Here is a 10791-nt window from a genome sequence, read left to right on the forward strand (position 1 = left end):
AAAAAAAAAAAAAAAAAAAAAAAAAAAAATTGGGGCCGGGTGCTGTGGCTCAAGCCTATAATCCCAGCACTTTGGGAGGCCGAGGCGGGTGGATCACGAGGTCAAGAGATCGAGACCATCCTGGTCAACATGGTGAAACCCCGTCTCTACTAAAAATACAAAACATTATCTGGGCATGGTGGCACGTGCCTGTAATCCCAGCTACTCAGGAGGTTGAGGCAGGAGAATTGCCTGAACCCAGGAGGCGGAGGTTGCGGTGAGCCAAGATCACGCCATTGCACCCCAGCCTGGGTAACAAGAGTGAAACTCCATCTCAAAAAAAAAACCCAAAAAACTCTGTCTCAAAAAAGAGTTAATTGAATAAATAAAGCCTGCTGCTGCTTCCTTCCCATCAGACAAAGATAAGATAGACTGATTTTTCATTTTTTTCTGTTTTAATCTTTCATCCCCCTCTTACGATGCTGTTGATAGATTGATTTTCAATAAAGTAAAAAACTATAGGAAAAAAAAATAAGAAAAAAAAGAAAAAAGAGGGTAAGTAAATAGAATAAAAACAAAATTGTTTTTGTATGTTTTTACTGATTGAACACAGTTAGTGCATTCTTGTGTTTTGGAAGTTCATGTTGTAACGTTCTGTCCATTTTTGCTTTATGTATTTTGGAGTTCTGTGGTTTACTACATTTACCTTTATAATTGCTATATCTTTTTGATAGATTGACCCTTTCATCATCATAGAATGATACATATGAGTTTTGTCTCAACAATTTTTGTCTCGATGTCCATTTTGTCTCATATTAATATAGCTATTTTGGCTCTATTTTCGTTACTGTTTGCATGGAATATTTTTTTTTCCAATATTGTACTTTCAACCTATTTATGCTTCTGACTCTAAAGTAAGTCTCTTATACCTTGCATAAAATTGGGCCATGTTTTTTATGTATTGTCCAGTCTCTGATTTTTTCGAGAAAGAGACTCACTTTGTTACCCAGGCTGGAGGACAGTGATCTCAGCTCAATGCAGCCTTGGACTCCCAGGCCAAGCCATCTTCCAGCCTCAGCCTCCTGAGTGGCTAGGACTGGCTGCCACATTCAGCTACGGTTTATTTATGTTTTTTGTAGAAACAGGGTTTTGCCATGTTGCCCAGGCTGGTCTTGAACTCCTCAGCTCAGGCGATCCACCCTCTGTGGCCTCCCAAACTGCTGGGATTACAGGTGTATGCCACCACGCCCAGCCAGATCTCTGACTTTTTATTTTTTTTTAATTTTTTTCCAGCCTATGTTAATCTTTTTATTGAATTAAGGCATTTAACGAATCTCTGACTTTCAGTTGGAGTGTTTAATCTATTTATAGTCAGTGTAATTACTGATAAGAAAGGACCTCTGTTATTTTGTTTAGGGTTGCCCAGGTTATGTCTTCCTTTTTCAGTTCCTTGTCACTGTCTTTTTTTTTTCTTTTCCTTTAATTTTTCTTTCAGTGATGAGGGTCTTGCAATTTTGCCCAGGACTTGAACTCCTGGGCTCAAACCATCTCTGCCTTCCAAGTAGCTGGGACTACAGGCATACATCACCACATCTGACTGGTTTTTACATTTTTTTTTTTTTTTTTTTTAGAAATAGGGTCTCACCATGTTGCCTAGGCTGATCTGGAATGCCTGGGCTCAAGCAGTCCTTCTGCCTTGGCCTCCCAAAGTGCTGGGATTACAGGTGTGAGCCCCCAGCCCTTTCAGGCTAAATAATCTTTTTCTCTCTTTTTTTTTTGAGACAGAGTCTGGCTCTGTTGCCCAGGCTGGAGTACAGTGGTTCGATCTCAGCTCACTGCAACCTCCACTTCCTGAGTTCAAGCAATTCTCCTGTCTCAGCCTCCCCAGCAGCTGGAATTATGGGTGTGTACCTCCACACCTGGCTAATTTTTGTATTTTCATTTTTATTATTTTTATTTATTTTATTTTTTGAGACAGAATCTCACTCTGTCACCCAGGCTGGAGTGCAGTGGTGTGATCTTTGCTGTCTGCGACCTCCCCCTCCTGGGTTTAAATGCTTCTCCTGCTTTAGTCTTCTGAGTGCTGGGATCACAGGCATGTGCCACCACACCTGGACAAGTTTTGTACTTTTAGTAGAGACAGAGTTTCACAACGTTGGCCAGGCTGGTCTCAAACTCCTGACGTCAGGCGAGCTGCCTGCCTCAGCCTCCCAAACTGCTGGGATCACAGGTGTGAGCCACAGCGCCCAACCTGTTTTGTTTTGTTTTGTTTTAAACTGTGTGTTGAGAATATTATAATGTGGCCACTCTGGAAATAGGAGTCTCCCTCCTACCCGGGGTGTGTTCTTGCTGTTTGCTGCAGTGGTTATTTAATGACTTCTGATTGTCAAGTCTCTATCTTTTGTCATGAGTGGCCATTTCCTCCTGTTCTTTTAGCCTGGTGGCCAGCTAGTGATAGGACAGAGATTTCTTTAAACATCTGGAACCAAAAAAAAAAAAAAAAAAAAAACAACACAACACCCTCCCGAGTCTGTAGAAGGGATCTGCGTGGTTGTGGGGTCAGCCCTTCCACGGTGAAACAGGTTTTCTCTGCCTTCACTTTCACTTCCTGCTTGTGCAGAGCTGGAAGGCCAGCCCGATGTGAGAGCGCAGGGCCCTCGCAGGCCTCTTCCAAGCTCCTGCACTGCTCTGGTCTTGTAGGTTCCAAGCCTTCATTCCCCAGAGCGTTTTATTCCCTGGCCTTTCCTCCTACGCTGTTTGGCTCGTCTGTTTTTTGCCTCATCTGCTCTTGTGGCCCCAGGCTGCAGAGACTAACAAATTTCTTATAAACGTTTTCTACAAATGTCCTCCAGGTAGCACCTCAGCACCGGGAGAATGTCTAGTTGGGCGAGATCAAGGCCAGCCCTCGAGCCATACCCCAGTTCGCAGTTGCAAATAAGGCCCCTTCTTGGAGCCTGTGCTGGGCTTGTGGTCTGTTACCCTCAGGCCACCACAGTCCAGGCAGTGGGAGGGGGACCAGGATGAGTTAAAATGCCACAAAGCTATTTGTTCTGAGATCCAACTGGATTATCTTTGTTTTTTTTGAGATGGAGTCTCGCTCTGTTGCCCAGGCAGTGGCATGATCTTGGCTCACTGCAACCTCCACCTCCCAGGTTTTCAAGTGATTCTCCTGCCTCAGCCTCCCGAGTAGCTGGGATTATAGGCATGTGGCACCACGCCTGACTAATTTTTGTATTTTTAGTAGAGATGGAGTTTCACCCTGTTGGTCAGGCTGGTCTCAATCTCCTGACCTTGTGATCTGCCTGCCTCGGCCCCCCAAAGTGCAGGGATTACAGGCCTTAGCCACTGTGCCCAGCCTCAACTGGATTATATTAATCAAGGGTTCCTCTGGTTCCTGCAAGCTTTTGATTAGGTCCAAAAAAGTTGATTGTGGCCGGGTGTGGTGGCTCACACGTGTAATCCAAGCACTTTGGAGGCCAAGGTGGGTGGATCACCTGAGGTCGGGAGTTCAAGACCAGCCTGATCAACATGGTGAAACCCCGTCTTTTTGCCAGGTTTTTGTTGCTTCCTGTTTTCTGTGTTTCATTCATGTCCTTCACAGGATATCTAATTTATATAAAAAGAAATCTCCCCTCAGTTCCACAGATGGGAGAAAATGCTGAAAAGAAACACGGTGAAAATGAAACTGGTGTTACCTGCTTGCTGGACACTACCATCTGCCCTGGGTGTTGGGTTCAGGCCTCAGAGTCTTCACCAGTGAGGCGTCTCATGCCACAGCCCCAACTGGAGACTCTGATTCCATCATCAGATAACTGGAGCAGCCTGTGCTCCTGGGATTTGGTGGCCTGTAATGTTGGCAGCTCCCGTGTTGAACCCTCCCTTCTGCTGGAGGGGCGGGGGTGAGGGGAGGCTGGAGGATGCTGAGTGAGCCACCTGCCCTCTGACCTGCCGCCTCTCCTCCCTCAGGTTGTCTTTCTACTCAGGATACGCCTCCTTTGGAATGTACTGCATGGTGTTCCTGGCGATGAGTCCATTTCTCCGGGGCTCGCCTGTCAAGTCACTCCCTTCCCTGGACCTCAGTTTTTCCAGCTGTAAAATGGGTGGGTCGTGGTGGTGATGGGGGCACTCACTGACTTGTTTGTAAAGACAGGATGCCCTGGGCTGGCCGGTTCTGTGCCTCCCGCCTCGGAGCTGCCATCTGTGCTGTGGGTGTGGGAGGGCCTGGCAGGGCACAGGCTGAGACACCCTCTCCCGTCCCAGCTCTACGTGCAGGCACGGCTCTGCTGGAAGTGGGCGCGGCTGCTGCGGCCCACTGTCCAGTTCTTCCTGGTGGCCTTTGCCCTCTATGTGGGCTACACCCACGTGTCTGATCACAAACACCACTGGAGCGACGTCCTTGCTGGCCTCCTGCAGGGAGTGCTGATGGCTGGCCTCACTGTGAGCTTCTGACCCTGACTCACCCCCTGTGCTGTCCAGAGACCACTCCCTGCCCAACCCTGGTCCTTCCCTGCACACTCTTGCCCCACGGAGTCCTCCCCTGGGACCCCTTCCTCCAACCCTGGTCCTTCCCTGGGACCCTTCCTTCCCCCAATTTCTCCCCTGGGACCCCTACCCCAAACTCCAGTCCTTCCCTGGACCCCTCCTTCCCTGGGACCCCCCTTCCCCTGATTCCTCCCCTGGGACCCCTTCCTCCAACCCTGGTCCTTCCCTGGGACCCTTCCTTTCCCCAATTTCTCCCCTGGGACCCCTACCCCAAACTCCAGTCCCTCCCTGGACCCCTCCTTCCCCCTGATTCCTCCCCTGGGACCCCTTCCCCAACCCCAGTGCTTCCCTGGGACCCCCTTTTCCCGCCATTTCTCGTCTGGGACCTCCAACCTCAGTCCATCCCAGGACCCTTCCCTCCCCCCACACATCCTCCCCTGGGACCCCTTCCCTCAACTCCAGTTTTTCCCTGGACTCCTCCCTTCTCCCCATTTCTCCCCTGGAACCTCTTCCCCCAACCCCAGTTCTTTCTAGGACCCCTCCTTTGCCCATTCCTCCCTGGGACCCCTTCCCTCAACCACAATCCTTTCTGGGGGCCCCTCCCTTCCCCCCATTTCTCCCCTGGGACCCCTCTGCCTAAACCCAGTCCTTCCCTGGACACCTTCTTCCCCTAGTTCCTTCCCTGGGTCTCCTGCCTGCACACTGCAGCCCTTCCCTGGGCCTGTCAGCACCCCAGTGCTCTCCACTAAGAGGGATCTCTTCCCTCCTCAGGCACTCTTTCTCTCACTGCCCACCTGGGACCCTGCTCCTCCCCCTCCTGCCCATGCCCATGTCCCTGGTGCCTGCCCAGCCCCTGCCCAGTCTCACCTTCCTGCACTCTGTCAGGTCGGCTACATCTCAGACTTCTTCAAAGCCCGAACCCCACATCACTGCCTGAAGGAGGAGGAGCTGGAATGGAAGCCCAGCCTGTCACTGACAGTGACCCTGGGCGAGACTGACCACAGCCACTATGGGTACCCGCACTCCTCCTCCTGAGGCTGGATGCCACCCAGGCAGGGGGTGGCTGTGAGTCCAGCTGAGGCTGCCCCCGCAGGTGTTCCCTCTGGCCCTGGGTAGGCACTGAGGGCTCCGGATGGACTCCAGGAACCCTGGGCTGACGGGAGCAGTGAGCAGGCTCTGCTGCCCCCTGCCCTGCACTGGACCAGGGGTCTGGGGAGGCCTAGGTAGCCCTGAGCATTTGGAGGGGGACCTGTTCCCATAGCTCCCCAATATCCCCATTCTTTTATGGGGTTAAGGAAGGAACTGAAAGTTCAGATAGTTGCTGTTTTGTAAAATGTAATGTACATGTGGTTTTTAGTAAAATGGGGCATTGGTTTGACGAGTGGTCTCAGTGCCTCTGTTCCTTATGGCCGTTCTGGGACAGGGTTCCTCCCATCAGAGGGCTCCGCGGAGCTCAGGCGTCAGGCCGACTCACTCGCTGTGACAGTGGAGGGAAGCAGCCAAGCCCGCCCCTCGCGTATCTCCCTGCACGGTGCTGGGGCCCAGGGTCAGATGGGTTAGCACACCCCTCCCCTCTGCTCATGTTCACCCCGTGCACCTGGGGGCCATGCTTCTGAAATGGGTAATTCAGGGGCTTGTTTCCCTGAAGGGATGGCAGAACACACAGAGCTTACTTTTTCAACAGGAGGGTAAAGGGTACATTTGTTTTTTGTACAGGCGGTAACTTAAGTATCTGCTGATGTTTTGTTTGCACCTGGAACCTCTCTTATTCCCTCACCCTGCAGGGTGTTCCTATTAGGCCTTAGCCTACGGGAAGGGTGGTGTAGCCCTGGGGGCAAAAGTGCAGCCTGGGAGCCCCACCCAAGGGGCCACGATGGAGACCTGCCCTTGGTGGATGGGAAGGAAGGTGACCAAATCCCTGCAGAACTCCAGCTGGGAGCCCCACCCAAGAGGCCGAGATGGAGACCCTGCTCTTGATGGACAGGAAGGAAGGTGAGCCAGACCCTGCCGAACTCCAGCTGAACGTCACGGACTTGCCTCCATGCAGGTGTCAGACGGGATCCTGACTGAGAAAGTCACACTGAAGCCTCCCAGGTATCCTAGGGTGTCCCAGCAGGCAGTGATGCCCGACGACTAAGGAGGCTGTGCCTGGGCTCAGAATGTATCTCTGGCAGTGGGTGGGAGAGAGGTTCCCAGCCAGATCCCACAGGCAGAGTCACTGCATCAGGAGCAAATAGGAATGACCCAGGTGCCCTGACAGCAGCCGACACCTCCATCTCCTCCCAGGTGCAATGGCCTTGAAAGCCAGGACCACAGTGAGGGTTGAGCGTGAGTCTGTGGGAGCAGCTGCAGTGCACAGGACTCCGGTGTGGTCTGCTGGGGGCAGGTGGCTGTGTTGGGACGAGCTGTGAAGACTGAGGAGCTGAGGAAGTCTGGAGTGAGGGAGAGGACATGGCTGAGTCCGGCTGCTGGCCTCGGCTGGGGGAGTCTCAGTGCTTCAGAAAGAGCATGTGCAGCCCATGGCTGTGAGAGCAGAGAAAGAAAGGGCTGTATTGACCAAAGCCATCCCCAGAGGGTCCTCAGGAGCCAGGAGGGCCCAGCTCTGGGAGCCGGTGGCCTGTCTCGCCGTTTGGGTGCTGCCCAGCTGGGCTACGCACGCACTGCTCTGCATCTGTTGGGAAAAGCCAGGACGCAGGGTGTCGGGCTTGGAAATTCTCACAGGTTCCCAGTACCAAGACAGCAGGCAGGGCAGCAGTTAGGACACATTTCTCCACCCACACGGAGCTCTGGGGAAGCTCTCATGCATAATTTTGGGTTTACACTGCCCACACCCTTATGGTTTCATGGAAAAAAATAGTATTTTCTCTCGTTGTACAAGGAGGATTTCTTTTTTCTGTTGTTTCTCACAGGAAACTCAGATTCTTAGCCATGTAAATATCATTTCCCATGGCTGTGTCCTCGTGGCCTGGCATTTCTCCCACCTTCTGAGGTTAACTGGTTTTTGAAGACTTCCTCCTGGCCGGGCACAGTGGCTCACGCCTGTAATCCCAGCACATTGGGAGGCCGTGGCGGGTAGATCCCAAGGTCAGGGGATCGAGACCATCCTGGCCAACATGATGAAACCCCGTCTCTATTAAAAATGCAAAACTTAATCGGGCGTGGTGGTGGACACCTGTAATCCCAGCTATTTGGGAGCCTGAGGCAGGAGAATCGCTCAAAACCAGGAGGCAGAAGTTGCAACAAGCTGAGATTGCACCACTGCTCTCCAGCCTGGTGACAGAGCGACACTAGGTCTCAAAAAAAAAAAAATAAATAAATAAATAAACAAAACTCCTCCTGAGTATTTGATAATATGCAGGATTTTTTTGAATGTGTCAGCTACCATATGTTATTCTGATTTTGTAGGAAACCATGCATACTTTGTTTTTTAGACACAGAGTCTCATTCTGTTGCCCAGGCTGGAGTGCAGTGGTGCAATCACTGCTCACTGCAGCCTCGACCTCCCAGGCTCAAGCAATGGTTCTGCCTCAGCGTCCTGAGTAGCTAGGACAACAGTGCCCACCACCACACCCCACTTTCATGCTTACTTTTTTTTTATAGGTGCATACTGAAGTAGTTAGGAGTGAAATTTTGTGAGATCTGCAAATTACAATATTTCATAATGTAAAAACATGAAGCAGACATGGCAACATATTAGTAACTGTCAAATCTGTTTTGTGCATGTGGGCATCATTATGCCACTCTCTGGACTGCATTTCGAAAAATTTTAAGTCAAACAAGAAAAACTCTGCCTGAGAAAATTTTCCTAAGTTCAAAATGTCATTACTTTTACTTTTAGTGAGACAATATTTTTTTTTTCTTTTTTTTCTTTTTTTGAGGAGTCTTGACCTGTTGCCCAGCCTAGAGTGCAGTGGTGTGATCTTGGCTCACTGTAATATCTGCCTCCTGCATTCAAGTGATTCTCCTGCCTCAGCCTCACAAGTAACTGGGATTGCAGGCACATGCCACCAAACCCAGCTAATTTTCGTATTTTTAGTAGAGATGCCGTTTTACCATGTTGGCCAGGCTGGTCTCGAAGTCCTGACCTCAGGTGATCCACCTACCTCAGCCTCCAAAGTGCTGGGATTACAGGTGTGAGCCACCACACCTGGCTATTAATTCCTCAACTGAATTTCTGTTTGAATTGAAACAACATAAAATCCTAATTTCGATAACATTATTTACATTTTTTACGTTAGTTGCTAGAACCCGATGTGAGAAGGCAGCATTTCGTCAACCTCACCCGGCAGTGGTGTGGCCTGTGGCCTTCTGGACAGCATTGGGGGTGGGGATTTGGGGGCATGTGAGCCCCTGGGCTGGCTCAACAGTGTGGTGTGGGCCTTTTCCCAGAGGCTTCTTAGCCCCAAGGTGATTGTACACCCCCAGTCTCCTCAACAGCGAAAGGCACATTGTCCTGCTGTGTAGAGAATCTTAGTTCTTCTGTCTCCTGCCTCATATTGTCAGGAGCTGGACAGCTCCCAGGTCCCATCCCCTGTCTCAGCAATGACTTCTCAAGTCGTACCCTGCCTCAGCATTTTGTTAGCATGTTTTGTTGTTGTTCTTTGTTTTGAGATAGGGTTCCACTCTTTTTGCCCAGGCTGGAGTGCAGTGGTACAACCTCGACTCACTGCAACCTCTGCCTTCTGGGTTCAAGCAATTCTCCTGTCTCAGCCTCCTGAATAGCTGAGATTACAGGCACCTGCCACCACGCCCAGCTAAGTTTTTTGTATTTTTATAGAGACGAGGTTTCACCATGTTGGCCAGACTGGTTTCAAACTCCTGACCTCAAGTGATTCACCCGCCTCAGCCTCCCGAAATGCTGGCATTACAGGAGTGAGCCACCGCACCTGGCCGAGCCTCTTCTGTGACAGTTGTGATTTGCTGGATCTAAGCCCAGTTTTGTTTTTACTCTGACTTGCTGTTTTATAAGCTGTCGGCCTAGTTTAGACATTTTAACGGCATTACAGGGATGGGAAATCCCTGGGAAAAATTAGCTGACCAGGCAAGGTGTGTGGTGAGGGCATTGCATGGCAGGTGGAAGTTTAGGTTATTTGGGATTACTAAGTTACAGCAATGGAATTTATGAATGAATTAGCCGAGTGAGTGAATAAATGACTGAGTAAAGAAGACTTACCTGAGGCCAGGTGTGGTGGCTCACGCCTGTAATCCCAGCACTTTGGGATGCCAAGGTGGGTGGAGCACCTGAGATCAGGAGGTTGAGACCAGCCTGACTAAGTTGGAGAAACCCTGTCTCTACTAAAAAAAAAAAAAAAAAAACAGCCGGGCCTGGTGGTACATTCCTGTGATCCCAGCTACTCAGGAGGCTGAGGCAGGAGAATCACTTGAATCTGAGAGGTGGAGGTTGCGGTGAGCTGAGGTCATGCCATTGCATTCCCACCTGGGTGACAGGAGCGAAACTCCATCTCAAAAACAAAACAAACAAACAAAAAAAATGACTTACCTGTAATTCCGAGGCCCTCTGCCCTCACCTGGAGTCAGGGCAGGAAGGATGACAGGTGTGGACGGGAGGGCGTCGCTGCAGGTGCTCACCTGTCTGGCTGGAAACCCCTCGTGGACAGGCAATGCAGCCACAGCAGCTGGTGTGCTTCCCTCCTTCAGGGGCTTCCTCAGTCCAGGGCCACACCATAGGCTGCACCTCAGGGAATCCAAAACGGAACATGAGGGACGTTTCGTCACAACTGAGCAATATGTACAGCAGTGGAGGTATCTAACAGGAAAGGCAGTTCTATGCTCTTGGAGGGGTTTGGGTGTTTTCCTTTTTTGAGACAGGGTCTCACGCTGCTGTCCAGGCTGGAGTGCGGTGGTGCAATCACTGCTCACTGCAGGCTCGACCTCCCAGGCTCAAGCAATCCTCCCGCCTCAAGCTCCCCAGTAGCTGGAAGTACAGATGTGTGTCACCACACCCGGCTCATTTTTGAATTTTTTGTAGAGACAGGGGTTCTGCCATGTTGCCCAGGGTGGTCTCGAATTCCCGGTCTCAAGCAGTCCTCCTGCCAGCCTCCCAGAGTGCTGGAATTACAAGCGTGAGCCCTTGCACCTGGCCAATGGTATGGGTTGTCTTTTTTTTGTTTTTTGTTTGTTTTTGAGGCAGAGTCTTGCTCTGTCACCCACGCTGGAGTGCAGTGGCACAATCTTGGCTCACTGCAACCTCTGCCTCCTGGGTTCAAGAGATTCTCCTGCCTCAACCTCCTGAGTAGCTGGGATTACAGGCACCCACCACCGTGTCCAGCTAATTTTTGTATTTGTAGTAGAGACGGGGTTTCGCCATGT

General features: G+C 50.8%; 1 pseudogene across 1 annotated transcript in view; it reads left to right on the top strand.

Moving 5' to 3' along the window:
- The window catches only part of LOC116546391, an 8672-nt pseudogene extending 2833 nt beyond the window's left edge, over nucleotides 1-5839 (top strand). Inside the window, exons 3-5 of the transcript XR_004266698.1 lie at nucleotides 3931-4030; nucleotides 4240-4416; nucleotides 5347-5839. The product of XR_004266698.1 is annotated as a phospholipid phosphatase 2-like (transcript). The remainder of the gene's footprint in view (nucleotides 1-3930; nucleotides 4031-4239; nucleotides 4417-5346) is intronic.
- Nucleotides 5840-10791: the final 4952 nt, after the last annotated feature.

Source organism: Sapajus apella, unplaced genomic scaffold, assembly GCF_009761245.1.
Source record: "Sapajus apella isolate SASKATOON/1434 unplaced genomic scaffold, GSC_monkey_1.0 scaffold842, whole genome shotgun sequence".
Lineage (NCBI taxonomy): Eukaryota > Metazoa > Chordata > Mammalia > Primates > Cebidae > Sapajus > Sapajus apella.